This window comes from Palaemon carinicauda, chromosome 9 (genome assembly GCF_036898095.1).
Source record: "Palaemon carinicauda isolate YSFRI2023 chromosome 9, ASM3689809v2, whole genome shotgun sequence".
NCBI classification, from domain to species: domain Eukaryota; kingdom Metazoa; phylum Arthropoda; class Malacostraca; order Decapoda; family Palaemonidae; genus Palaemon; species Palaemon carinicauda.
In genome coordinates, this window is record NC_090733.1 from 22,707,159 (window position 1) to 22,722,158 (window position 15,000).

Below are 15,000 nucleotides of genomic sequence, written 5' to 3' on the forward strand. Positions count from 1 at the left end.
TCAGGACCAAAGGATGGAGTATCAAGAAGTGAAAAAGAGCTTGCTGCAAGTGTATCAGATGACCCCTGAATATTATAATGAAAGGTTCCGCAGCTTGAAAAAGGACGAGAAAATTACTTACCTGGATTACGCCTATGAGGTACTACGATGTTTTAAGAGATAGGCAGAGGCTGCTAACATAAAAGAGAAGGCTGATTTAGAAGAATTGATAATACTAGAGCAGTATCTACGAGTATCCTGAACACACTCGAACGTACTTGAAAGAGAGAGGTGAAGAAACTCAATAAAGTCACTTCGCTGAGTGAATATTATAATATCAGTCGTAAACCCTCCTTGTGCACAAAGTTTCAATTGTCGTTCCGACCAAGTGTCAAGTATTCGCCGAATCATAGAAACCAGGTCGGAAATAACTACGGGAACATGTTCAACAGTTACAACGGAAGTAGCACTGGTACCTAAGCAGAATGCGATAGTACCACAAGTATTGTGAAAGATGTGCAGAAGGTTGATATTGTCTGTTTCAAGTGGGGCAAGAGAGGCCACATCAGTAAGGAATGATGGTCAAACCAACCTAAAGCAGTTGCCCAAGTGATTAAGGATAGTTTGCCTTCACAGAATGCGAAGACTAAGAAGCAATTAGGAAAGGACCGAGAGGAAAATGAACCAGCCATCGTTTAAACGACAAGCAAGATGAACCCAAACAGCATGGAGGCCTTTAAACCATATATTCATGAAGGTATGTTAGCAGCAATAGACGGGAGTGAGCGAACCCCGGTCAGGATATTACGCGACACAGGTTGTAACCACAGTGTAGTGGTGCAGAGAGCACACCCATTGGTGGAACAGTCTCTCACAGGGGACTCAGTTCTTTTGAAGGGAATAGGAATTGATGATGTCACTCATATTTGCCGTTTAAAACTGTCATGTAAGTTGGTGACAGGTAATTTTGACTTTGTGGTTAATGATTCAATGGCTGTCGAAGGAGTAGACATCCCGGTGGGTAATGAGGTTGGTGGAGCGCCGTTCGTGCCTTGTCCCATTGTAATGGAGAAACCTTTTAGGTATGACCCTACGACCAAACGTGAGGACTCTGACTCTGGTTCCTAGTGGTGTTACGACTTGGAGTATGAGGAAGGAAGTGTCTGGCAAAGAAGAAGAAGAAATCGAAGGAGCAATGAGCTTAGAAGATATATTTTCCAAAGAAGAGGGTTCCCTTGATAGTATGCAAGAGGAGAAGTCCCGAGTAAGCTCGAGCGAAGAGGAACGACAGATGAGTGGACAAGAGGAGAAGAAAGAAGAAATCGAAGGAGCGATGAACTTAAAAAATTTGTTTTCCAAATAAGAGGATTCCCTTCATAGTACGCAAGGGGAGAAGTCCCGAGTAAGCCCAAGCAAAGAGGAATGACAGACGAGTGGACAAGAGGATAAAGTAAAAATAGGCATGGAAGAAATGAATTGGGAGGATTGTTTTTCAAAGTAAAGGATTCCCTTGATGACATGCAAAAAGAGAACTAGGATTAAGCCCGAGCGAAGATGAACAACGGACGAGTGGACAAGATGATAAAGAAACAATAGACCTGGAAGAAATGAATTTGGAGGATTTGTTTTCCAAAGAAAAGGATTCCCTTGATGATATGCAAGAAGAGAACTCAACATTAAACTCGAGCGAAGAGGAACGACAGATGAGCGGACAAGTGGAAAAAAAAGAAAAGGAAATCGAAGGAGCAATGAACTTGCATGATTTGTTTTCCGAAGAAGAGGATTCCCTTGATGGTATGCAGGAAGGGAACTCAAGAGTAAGCCCGAGCGAAAAGTAGCGACAGACGAGCAAACAAGTAGACTTTGAAGAAATAGGAAATTCAATGTTAGAAGAAGGACAAGTAAGTAGGAGAAGGCTGATAGGATTGCAACAGAAGGATGAAAAGTTAACCGAGTTATTGTAACTTGCGGTGGACGCGACGGAGGGACAGCAGTGTCTGACGTGTTATTATCTTAAGGATACGTTGCTTATGAGGAAGCATAGACCCACCGATATCCCTGAGAATGCCAAACGGGTTATATATCGCCAGTTATTAATTCCGCAATGTTGAGAAGACAGGTGATCACGATAGCGCATGAAACGGAACATATGGCGATAAGGAAGATGAAGGAGAGGATCATCAAACACTTTTTCTGGCCTGGCCTGCATAAGGATGTGAGCCAGTTTTGCTGTGCATGTCATGTATATCAATTAGCTGAAAAGCCAAACGAGAGTATCAGGGAAGCTCCCTTACGCCTGATGGAAGTACGAGTAGAACCCTTGAAGAAAGGACCAAAGAAAATGATAGCAGAAAAATGGAAGGATCGAGAGAAAATGGAAGGAAAAAATTTCACGAATTTGGGGATAAGGATCATGAAGATAGGGAAATTTTTCCTAAAAGGCATGAAGACAACGAGTCAAGGACGGACGAAGGAAAGATTTGATAGGATGGATACGAACAGACAGGTTGTAGGACCTTTTAGCACAGGACCAGAGAAAATGTTGGAATGAAAAAGGAAGGATCGAGAGGAAATAGACGGAGGAAATGTTGAAGATTTGAGGAAGGGAAACGGCGAGTTAAGGAAATTTCCCCTAGAAGACGTGAAAACGATGCAAGGATGAGCGAAGAAAAGGTTTAGCAAGAAAAGTACAAACAAACAGGTTACAATAGAATGGCAGGTATTGGTCTACGGATCGGAAAGAAGATTCCCTCTTGCCAACGAGTTAACTGAACCATTCAGGACTTTGGAGGAAAGCAGTGACCGGACCTATGATATGGAGATATCATGAAAAAGGAAAAATCTGAGAAAGACCATATCAACGTCAAAACCGATACTTCAAGCACTGGGTTCCACCGAGAAATTCCTTAGGAAAGTGGATGTGTCAGACAATGGGACTGGAGCTGTCATGATACAAGAAGATAAGGAAGGAATTCTTTATCCTGTGTGTCTTATGTCATTGAAGATAAAGAAGAAGCCACGAACCTACTCGGCAATTGAAACGGAACTGCTGGCGCTTATCGCAGCAATGAACAGGTTCTTAATTTACGTAATTCAACCACAAAGTTAAGAAATTACATTGTATTCAGATCATTATCCTTTAACTTTGGTGAATAAGAGGAAAAGTAATAATCAAAAGTTAACAAGGTGGTAAATTATGTTTGCAACCATATTGTATTTATGTAAAGAATACATGATATATTGCGTCAGGCTAGAGAGAGAATAGTCAGTGGCACGTGTTTTCGAAAATTCCAGATTTCCCAGTGAGAGGATGTCATTTTTTTTTTTATTTTGGGACAATGGGTGGGTGGAGCTAACAAGGGAAGTCGTCTCGCGGGTGCGTTGCTGTGTATCCGAGAGTTGCATGAAACTCTCTCTCTGATACGCCTTTCTAGCATTTTAATCTAGTTGGAAACTTTGATGCAAAGCATAACCCCCCACGTTTTGCTAACAAGTTCTAAGCTTCAGGAATGAGTGAAAATGTCATATATAGAGGACCCGAGTATGGGGCAGAGTCACAGAAACAGACAGACATAGAGATCGAGTTAGAATTGGACCCTTCCTCTCTCTCTCTCTCTCTCTCTCTCTCTCTCTCTCTCTCTCTCTCTCTCTCTCTCTCTCTCTCTCTCACACACGTATTTTGGAAGTGTTCAGTGCGTTCTAGTGTGTCCTCTCCTTGGTGAATCTGTGCCATAAAGCGAATCGTGTGTCATGCAAGACTAAAAGGTAAAGGTGATATTGTCTCAATCATTGTATGACGGTGAGTTTGGCATTGCATAACAGTTTTTCTAAACGGCCCTGTAGGGTTTTAATGTGATCTGGTTGATTTTTATTCATTTAAAGTTAAACCTAAAAATTTAATTATTTTAGCATTATTTCTAGCATTCGTATTATTTTCATTGTAGTAATCCTTTTCTTTGATTAAGGGTTATTCAGATATAATAGTTTAAGTTAAGTTCTTTTATAATTTCATATCGTAACATTTTGTCCCTCTTCCAAGTTTTGTTGAGACTTAATTTTTTTTTCAGTGACTAATTTTATATAAAATCTTTTCAAAGTATTGTAAATTATATAGAATATATTTATTTTTGTAACAAGTGTATTATTCTAATCATCACCATTTAAGACGGGATTTCTGCTCGTTTCCTGTTAAGAGCCACAGGGAGAGTCAAATAAGTGTTATTAATACTTGAAGATAATTACCCAGTTTAGTTTTGAGTGTGCTTCAGAGACCTTTGGATATTTATATATTGCTTTCTGGGAGTTATTTAACGGTCTCAGAATTCGTGTATTAATGTTTTAATGTTCAACAGTTTTAAGGTAAGAGGAAAAAAGGTAATTTGAGAGGTTAATTAACTTGCCAGGCATAGTATATATCATATTATATGTTTGTTTCCCAGTCACGATCCGTAGTATAGTTTATTTTTTTAATGCCCAGAATTCGGGATTCATAATCGTATTATATATTTTGGGTATTCAGACCCGGGATCCATATATATATATATATATATATATATATATATATATATATATATATATATATATATATATATATATATATATATATATATATGTATGTATGTATCTATGTGTGTGTGCATGTGTTTACATGTGTACATGCATATACGTATTCATATTTTTTTTAAATATATAAGTCTGTAAATGTATTATAATCTCATTATGTTAGTTATTGCGTAGCACTTAAAGATACAATAATAAACTATTTTTTAACGTGGAGTTAATTCAACCTTAGGAATACTTTATGGTTAACTTTGCTATTTTGTCAAAAATATTCCATTCGTACTTTAGCGTTGAAATATTTTCTTTCGCATTCATTCTTACTACTATTTTTTTATTGCATCACTCAATGAAATCGTATTTAATTTCTCTATCACGTTTATCATTGAAACACATTAATATCAATATAAGCTGAACACCGTAGAACTTTTAATTCTTATGCTTCAATTAATATTAAGCAGTCTGCAATGCTTAATTAATCAAATAAGTTTAACAAAATAGTATGTACTAATATAATCATTTTAGATGTTGAAAAAACTATAACAGTAATATATCACTACTCTTCTAATTATTTGAAATTACAATATGCCAGATAGAAATTTAAAGGATTTAATAGATGTAACCTCTCTAATTGCCAACCGTATGATGATTGTAGTTGGCTAGCCGTCTGCCAAGTATATTCGTAATGCTAGGCAGGCAGTTAATTCTAATAGCCAGGCCTTCTCCATCATGAGGCTCAATACTACACAGTATTCTAGAAGTTTTATTCCAGCTGTTACCAAGTTGGGGAATGATCTTCCTAATCGGGTAGTTGCATCAGTAGAACTTCAAAAGTTCAAAGATGGAGTAAATGTTTTTATGTTGACGAGTCTGACATGAGTTTTTATTGTTTATATATGACATATCTGTTTTTGACGTGGTTAATAGTTTAAATAGGACATATCTGTTTTGACGCTGTTACTGTTTTTTAGAATGATATATTGTTAATTTATTCTCATCATTTATTCATTTCCTTATTTCCTTTCCTCACTGGGCTATATTTCCCTGTTGGAGCCCTTGGGCTTATAGCATCTTGCTTTTCCAACTAGGCTTGTAGCTTGGCTAGTAATAATAATAATACTAATAATAATAATAGATACAGAACATACTTACGATATACGCATTTCCCTTCACCTACAGTATGGCTAAGTAAGATAGTCGTATTCAGCAACGGTATCGATTGGGCGTGGGTAGCTAAGGTTAGGATTGAATCCCATTAAACAAGAAGTAGTAATAAACATCCTTTCTCTGAATGCGTTTCCTGCCATGAATTAAGTCTGAAGCAGAGGTGGTAAAAGAGATGCAATTCAGAGAAGCAGAATTTATCTCTTAGAATAATCGAGTTCATTATAGGACTAATTTCACTTGAAGACATTCCAAGGTCATTAGGAGAGGTAATTGCCTCCAGTTCCTAGAGCTGATGAGATATTGAGAGCTTATTAAACTTCTGATCGTTACAGCGCTGACTATGTTGTTTACACTATTTCTAAAATTTCACAGTTTAATCTTTCATCTCCTTATATTCGATCATTGAAGTTTTATGGTATTTAATCAACTTTACTATCATGTTCTTCTTAATCACCTATGTTATAACTATCAATTCATATCAAATATTCGATTCACCAGACAAAGTTGATTAGAAGTATATTGATAAACTTGAACGTTGTGATTTCATTTACCATTCTTCTATCTTCTATCTATTTTTATTTGTCCATGCATTAATATAATTTTATGGGAAAGTATTTTAGGAATGGTTTTTAAGATGTAAGCGTAAAACCACTAAGGTTTTATGGCAACCGTTAAATAAAAAAGTTTTTTTTTCTTTTCTTTTCTTAATGAAAGAGAAAATGCTGAATACAGACTCTAGAAGGCTGTGGAAATCCTAGGAAAAATATACATTCATTGTGATATTATTGTTATGGATTGAAACAAACAAAATTATTCATCACATATGTAGAAAAGATTCAACAAATCAAATGACATATATGCATCTAGATAAAAAAACAATCATCGAATCAGCTGATATATGATAACAAATGACTCCTTTACAGAGTATTGGATGTTCAGATCCCTTTCCACACATTAACGGAAAGTAACTGATCTGTTCATCGTGTATGTCTACAAAGAATAAAATGAGTTAAATAGTAACTATAATTGTCTCGCCAAATGCACTTGGTATATTCTTTAATAGTACTATGAAATATGATAAATTGAAATTATTCTGCATTTGATATGCAGAATAGTAAAGATTTTTCGAACTTAGTCTTTGTCAAGGAATTCTGGCCAAATTATGACATTAATAGTGTCGCCATTTTATACCCCTTCTATGCCCTGTTAGAATTTAACAATAAATCATGAATAAGCAATAATTGATTAAAGTTGGATTCAAACTCTGGTGTGGGGTCAATGTTCTGCTTTTCAACCTACCGTTGAAGAGATTTTATTACCATTTTAATTTTGTACATTAATCATGTTTATAACCATTATTTTACCTAATTACTAGACTTTTAGTAAATCTGCACATCTACAGGAAATTTCAGTTTGTAGGCATATTAACTAAAGTATACGTTAGTATGAAAATATACTAATAATTATGCATAATGGTGGATTTCGTATACGGTTACATACCAAATATCTAGGCGGCCATTATCCCGACAATCTGTGTTCTTTCTATTGTCGACCCAAAGGAAAGTGATAGTTGAGAGGTTACAAGTTTCGTGTCGAATCTAAAGATAATCAGCCAATTTATTTGGAGAAGTCCTGAAACAGTAGACAGGATAAGCTCCAAGAGGTTATTATCACGGTTTTAGTCTCCGTTTCAGTTATTTCTTTCTAATGGAGTCAATGACAAGCAAATTGGAACCTCCGCTGATTTATGATCGCAAGTCTAGCAGAGCCACGAGAAGAAGCTGTGAGGTCCGCCCTTGGATGATTCTATTGGCCACAGCAAACAAAAATGGCGTATTGTATGGATTGAGTGAGCACAGTTGAGTAGAAATATATATATATATATATATATATATATATATATATATATATATATATATACATATATATATATATATATATATATATATATATATATATATATATATGTATATACATATATATATATATATATATATATGTATATATATATATATATATATATATATATATATATATATATATATATATATATACACCTTTCTGAGTGTAGCTTCCTTAACCTGGTGAGAGGGTTTGCTTTGAACCATCAGAATGAAGTCACACACCATCACCAATCTGCAATGTCCATAAGGTTGGTGGAAACTGGCCAAGCAATGGACATGAATTGCCATTCAAATAAGCTACAATCACGGTTCAATATTCAATTTGCTCCTCCATGGAATTAAAGATTCATCGACAAATTCCTTCTTAGTGATAATGGTATATGCAGACAGGGATTTGAGGTTATGTTGTATAGAAGTATAGAAATAAAAGTAAGAATTCGATACTTAGCCAACTTGGTTGTAGGGATATATTTTTGTCGAATTCAAGATTTTTGCTTAGACTCAAAATCCAATTGTGTAGAAATCTCAAAATTTTCTTATTTTTTCCAAGTATTTTTTTTTTTATAATTATTTTTTTTTTTTTTTAGCGATTCCACGAGCATGCTACCATTATAAAAGAATAATGATCAATTTATAAATATGCATTGAAAAAGCAATTAGGGCTCGGCTGAACAGCTGTCGACAAGGATTTAATAAATATACAAGAAGTTACAAATCTTTTCTTTTCCATAAGTTTTTATGCTTAGATATAAGAAAAGATGTAGAAAAACAGAAATGTTTTGCCTTAAAACAGTTAATGTCTCAAGTACTTTTCCTCTACGGAATATATGTGTGTATATATATATATATATATATATATATATATATATATATATATATATATATATATATATCATGGGTGAGTGTAAGAGTGTTTTTGTTTGCTTATACGTGAATGCAAAGATTTTGATGTGAAAATTTTCTGGTATACATGTACATTTATTTGCAAAGTTATATGTTTATACTAAATTTACTGTATGTAGGTATAAATGAGCTGTGTATGTATTGTATATATTTCTTGGTTGATATTGATACTCATTTGAGTGTATTTCCATAGATATTTGAATGGTAAATGAATATACATTTATGTATCATAACACTTATTGATATGCTTGAATCTTCAACATCTGGAATACACATAAATCAATATTCAACAAAAAATATTTCTCCAGGAAAGCATCCAAGCTACATCAAATTCCTATGCAAATTTTGAATTATTACTCAGAGAACTGTCTGCACTTGCAGCAATGGAAGTGAATTTGGGGAGAGGAATATCTTGAATAACGATGAGATTAGATAGAGGTCAGGAAAGATATGCTATATGCGTGATGTCGTCTTAAGGACGTCATATTTCTTTTAATAATTGTAGCAAATGCTTCACATTGCCTTAATGAAGGATTATCAATATCTTAGAGGAAAACACCCCTCTAGTTTTGTGTACATACATACATACATACATGTATATATATATATATATATATATATATATATATATATATATATATATATATATATATATATATATATATATATATATGTGTGTGTGTGTGTGTGTGTGTGTATGTATAGATATATATAGAGTAAATTTTGCCTATTTAGACGTTTTTCATATTAAAAAATAACAATATATTTTTGATACATCAATGTCTGGATTCTCTTACCAACCTTGAAACCAGAGCCCCAGACGAAATCACACAAAGACAATAGCTTCTGACCGGCCCGGGGGTCGAACCCTGGTCTAGGAAACTGTTGTGAAGAGTGACATACCACTTGGCCACGAAGAAAGATGAAAGTCAATGACAATTCTTCTGTACTTATACCTGTCGAATTCAGTTTTTTTTTTTTATTTGGAATTGAAGTCTACCCATCTTCACCATAGCAGTTAATTGGATGTTTGTGACTTGGCAATTGATTAATGATAAATTTTGCACATTTATATGTTTTTCATATTCAAATAAGCCATACATTTTTGTATACATTAATGTTTGGATTCTCTTACCGACCTCGGGTTGAAAACCCCAGGCCAAATCACACAAAGACAATAGCTTCTGACCGGCCGGTAGTTGAACCCTGGTCCAGGAAGCTTGTATGAACAGTAACTTACCACTTCGCCACAAAGAGAGATAGAAGTCAATGACAATTCTTCTGTGCTTATATCTGTCGAATTCAGGTTTTTTTATACTTAGAATTAAAGCCAACCCATCTTCACCATCGTAGCCAAATGGTATGTTTGTGACTTGGTATTCGATAAATGATAATTTTTTTACATTTAAACATGTTTTTCATAATCAAATAACCCATATATTTTTATCATATTAATGTCTGGATTATTTTACCTACCTCGGGATCAGAGCCGCCGGTGAAATTACACATAGACAATAGCTTCTGACCGATTGGGATTCGAACTCTGGTCCACGAATCTTGTATGAACAGGGACATAACACTCGGCCATGAAAAAAGATGAGGGTCAATGACATTACTTCTGTACATAAACCTGTCGTATACAGGTTTTCTGTACTTCTAATTTAAATCAACCCATCTTCACCATTGAACCTAATTGGTATACTTGTGACTTGGCAATTGATTAATGATAAATTTTTCACATTTAAACAGGATTTTCATGTTCAAATAAGCCATATATCTTTAATACATTAATGTCTGGATTCTCTTACTGACCTCAGGATCAGAGACCCTGGCAAAATTACACAAAGACAATAGCCTCTGACCGGTCGGTAGTCGAACCCTAGTCCATGAAACTTGTATGAAAAGTGACATACCACTTGGTCACGAAGAAAAATAAAAGTCAATGGCAATTCTTTCGTACTTATACCTGTCGAATTCTGGTCTTTTGTACTTAGAACTAAAATTAACCAATCTTCACCATCGTAGCTAACTGCTATGTATGTGAATTGACATTCAATTAATGATGAATTTTGCACATTTAGTCGGGATTTTCATATTCATATAAGCCATATATTTTTGATACATTATTTTCTAAATCCTCTTACCGACCTCAGAGTTAGAGCCCCAGTCGAAATCACACGAAGACAATAGCCCTCTGACCAAAGGGGAGTCGAATTCTGGTCCAGGAAACTTGTATGAACAGTGACATACCACTTCTCACGAAGAAATATAAAAGTCAATGACAATTCTTCTGTACTTATACCTGTCGAATTCAGGTTTTTTGTACATAGAATTTAAAATCAATCCATCTTCACCATCGTAGCTAAATGGTATGTTTGTGACTTGGCATACAATTAATAATAAGTTTCGCACATTTAGACATGTTTTTATATTAAAATATGCCATATATATTAGATACATTACTGCTTGAATTCTCTTACCGACCTCGGGATCAGAGCTCGAAGCGAAATCACACATAGACGATACCTTCTGACCAGCCCAGAGTCGAACCCTGGTCCCGGAAACTTGTATGAACAGTTACATATCACTTGGTCACGAAGGAAGATAAAAGTCAACGACAATTCTTCAGTACTTATTCATGTCGAATTAAGGTTTTCATACATAGAATTCAAATCTACCCATCTTCACCATCTTAGCTAATTGCTATGTTTTTGACTTGGCATTCGAATAATGATATATTTTTCACATTTAGACGTGCTTTTTATGTCCAAATAAGGTATATATTTTTAATACATTAATGATTGGATTCTCTTATCAACCTCAAGACCAGAACCCCTGTCGAAATAAAACAAAGACAATAGCTTTTGACCGGCCTGAAGTCGAGCTTTGGACCAGGAAACTTATATGAACAGTGACATACCACTTGGCCACGAAGAAAGATATAATGCCATGACAATTCTTCTGCACTTATGACTATCGAATATAGGTTTTTTGTGTACTTCGAATTGAAATCAACTCATCTTGACCATCGTAGCTGATTGGTATGTTTTTGACTTAGTATTCGATTATTGATAAATTTTTCTTATTTAGTCGTGTTTTTCATATCCAAATAAGCCATATTGTTTGATACATTAATGTCGTGATTATCTTACCAACGATGGTATCAGAGCCTTAGGCAAAATCACACAAAGACAATAGCTTTGACCGGCTGGGAGTCGAACCCTGGACCAGGAAGCTTTTATGAACAGTGAGATACCACTAGGCAACGAAGAAATATAAATGTCAACGCCAATTCTTCTGTACTTATATCTGTCAAATTCAGGTTTTTTATACTTAGAATTGAAATCAACCCATATTCACCATCATAGCTAATGGAATATTTATGACTTGGCATTCGATTAGGTACAGAAGAATTGTCATTAGATTTTATCTTTCTTCGTGGCCAAGTGGTATTTCAATGTACATATAAGTTTCCTGGACCAGGGTTCGACTCCCAGCTGGTCAGCTGCTATTGTTTTTGTGTGATTTTCCCTCTTTCTGATCCTGAGCTGAGTAAGAGAATCCAAACATATTGAGTAAAAGATTAACGGTGCATTTGATTATGAAAACCAATCTAAACGTAAAAAAATTATCATTAATCGTAGGCCAAGTCAAAAATATACCAATTAGCTACGATGGTGAAAATAGGTTGACTTCAATTCTAAGTACAAAAAACCTGAAAATGACAGATAGAAGAAGAGAAGAATTGTCATTGACTTTTACCTTTGTTCATTTCAAAGTGGTATGTTACTGTTCATACAAGTTTCCTGGACCAGAGTTTGACTCCTGGCCGGTCAGAAGCTATCATCTTTGCGTGATTTTGGCTGGGGCTCTGGTCCTGAGGTCTGTGAGAGAATCCAATCATTATTGTATCAAAAATATATGGTATTGTATTAAAAACATGTCCAAATGTGCAAAATTTATCATTAATCGAATGCCAAGTCACAAACATACCAATTAGCTATAATGGTGAAGATGGGTTCATTTAAATTCCAAGTATAAAAAACCTGAATTAGACAGATATAAGTATAGAAGAATTGTCATGGACTCTCATCTTTCTTCGTGACCAAGCTGTATGTCACTGTTCATACAGGTTTCCTAGACCTTGGTTCGATTCCCGGCTAGTCACAAACTAAGGTCTTTGTGGGATTTTGCCTGGGGTTTTGATCCCGAGGTCCGAAAGATAATCCAGACATTAGTGTATCAATAAAATATGGCTTATTTGAATATGAAAAACAAGTCTAAATATACAATATTTTTCCTTCATCAAATACCAAGTCAAAAACATACCAATGATATACGATGGTGAAGATAGATTGATTTCAATTTCAAGTACAAAAACCTGAATTGGACAGGTATAAGTACAGCAGAATTGTCATTTGTCATTTATCTTTCAAATATATATTTATATTCTACTTTATATTATTATCACTTACTTTTGAGGTTGATTATATAGAACGCTTTCTTTGCATTCACACATTGAAGAGATCATAAATGAAGGTAAACTTATTCAAATCTTCTGTTACATAACTTTGAAAATTTAAATATTCTCTGGGACTATTCCTGACATAATTGATTGGATTACATGAAACGGTTTTCAGAATATTCGAAATTGGTATATTTATTTAAAAAAGAAGACACCAATTCAGAAAGGTTTGGTTCACAGAATACATTAATCGATTTAAGAAAACATCTTTGAGACAATTAAAATACTGAATTTAGTTTTACCACACAAAGAGAGAGAGAGAGAGAGAGAGAGAGAGAGAGAGAGAGAGAGAGAGAGAGAGAGAGAGAGAGAGAAATTACGAATAAGGCGATTATAGTAATATCCAAGACGACGTCGTGACATGAATTTTGTAAAACGAGATGAGTGAAACGTCAACTACGGAATTCTAGGCTTTGTTTAAGGTAAAGATCTAAATTTAATGAAGTTAGCGGCAAATAACTCCAACAACTATAAAATATAAGAGGTATAGAGAAATAATTAACTTTGCATAAAAATCTGAAATTAAGATTAGGATTAAAGAGTTATTTATAACTCCATTCATTTGAAATTACAATATCATTTTACCTTCTCATAGACGCTATTGAAGAATGGAAATAACAATATTTATAAAATTGAAATAGATAATAATATAATCCTGTGTATAAGCTTTATATACTATTAAGTCGACAAGGTATTAATATCTTGGCTTAACTTCATGAAAAAGATATGAACTAAGATGATGAATCTCTTTATTATGCCAAGAAGGCATCAGCTTTGGTTAATCTTTTATCTTATTGTATTCTAAGTTTTTTTTTCCTAAGCCTTTGAAAAAGAATAAATAATAATAGGTAAGAAGAATTCTATTTAAGGAATCTTGACTAAAATTTTGCATTATCTAATTGCTAAAAACCAAAGTGATGTATAACATTTTCAAAAACACTGTAAACTATATCCATGTTTTGTGAATATATTATAGAAACCTTCGAAAACGATAACTGATAAATATAAATTCACATAATTCTTTCTTAAACAAAATTTATCTTATGTTCATGATTCTCTCTCTCTCTCTCTCTCTCTCTCTCTCTCTCTCTCTCTCTCTCTCTCTCTCTCTCTCTCTCTCTCTCTTATCAGTTGTGCATACACACATGTATGTGTATACAGTATATGTACGTCTATTTATGTAGAAATCAATCTTAAAAATCAAAAGTAATCAATAAAGTAGAAAGATACCAGGAGATAACAGAAGAGAACATAACTAATAGAAATTCAAATGGCCATTACAACTCTCTCTCTCTCTCTCTCTCTCTCTCTCTCTCTCTCTCTCTCTCTCTCTCTCTCTCTCTCTCTCTCTCTCTCTCTCTTATGAGTTGTGCATACACATACATGAATGTGTATATTTGTACGTCTTTTTACAAAGAAATCAATCTTAAAAATCAAAAGCAATTATTAAGACAGAAAGATGCCAGGAGATAACAAAAAAAAAACATCACTGATAAAAACTCGAGTGGTCATTACATCCTCTAGTTAACCCTATTCTAGGTTCCAATTCTCACTTGTAGTTCGTGGAATCTCTTCGTTGTATTTTATCTCTTTCTCTCAAAGGATTAAGCAAGACCTTTTGAACAGAAACTTTTTTTTCCATGTTCTGATGGAAGAAAGGAGTGGATGGGAAAGTGTGAAGGGTGTAATATTCAAGGATTAGTAACTGAAATGAGAAAGAAAATTCATGATGAGAATTGAAGGTGTTCGGTGATGGGTTTCAGATAGTATAGTATAATTTCATCCTGGAACAAAAAAGAATTTAAAAGTCCAGTAATGTCACTGAACAAAATCAAATGAGAAAATATCTGATATCTATGTTTATTTATTCAAAGTTTTATGTATGTGCATATATATATATATATATATATATATATATATATATATATATATATATATATATATATATATATATATTTATATATA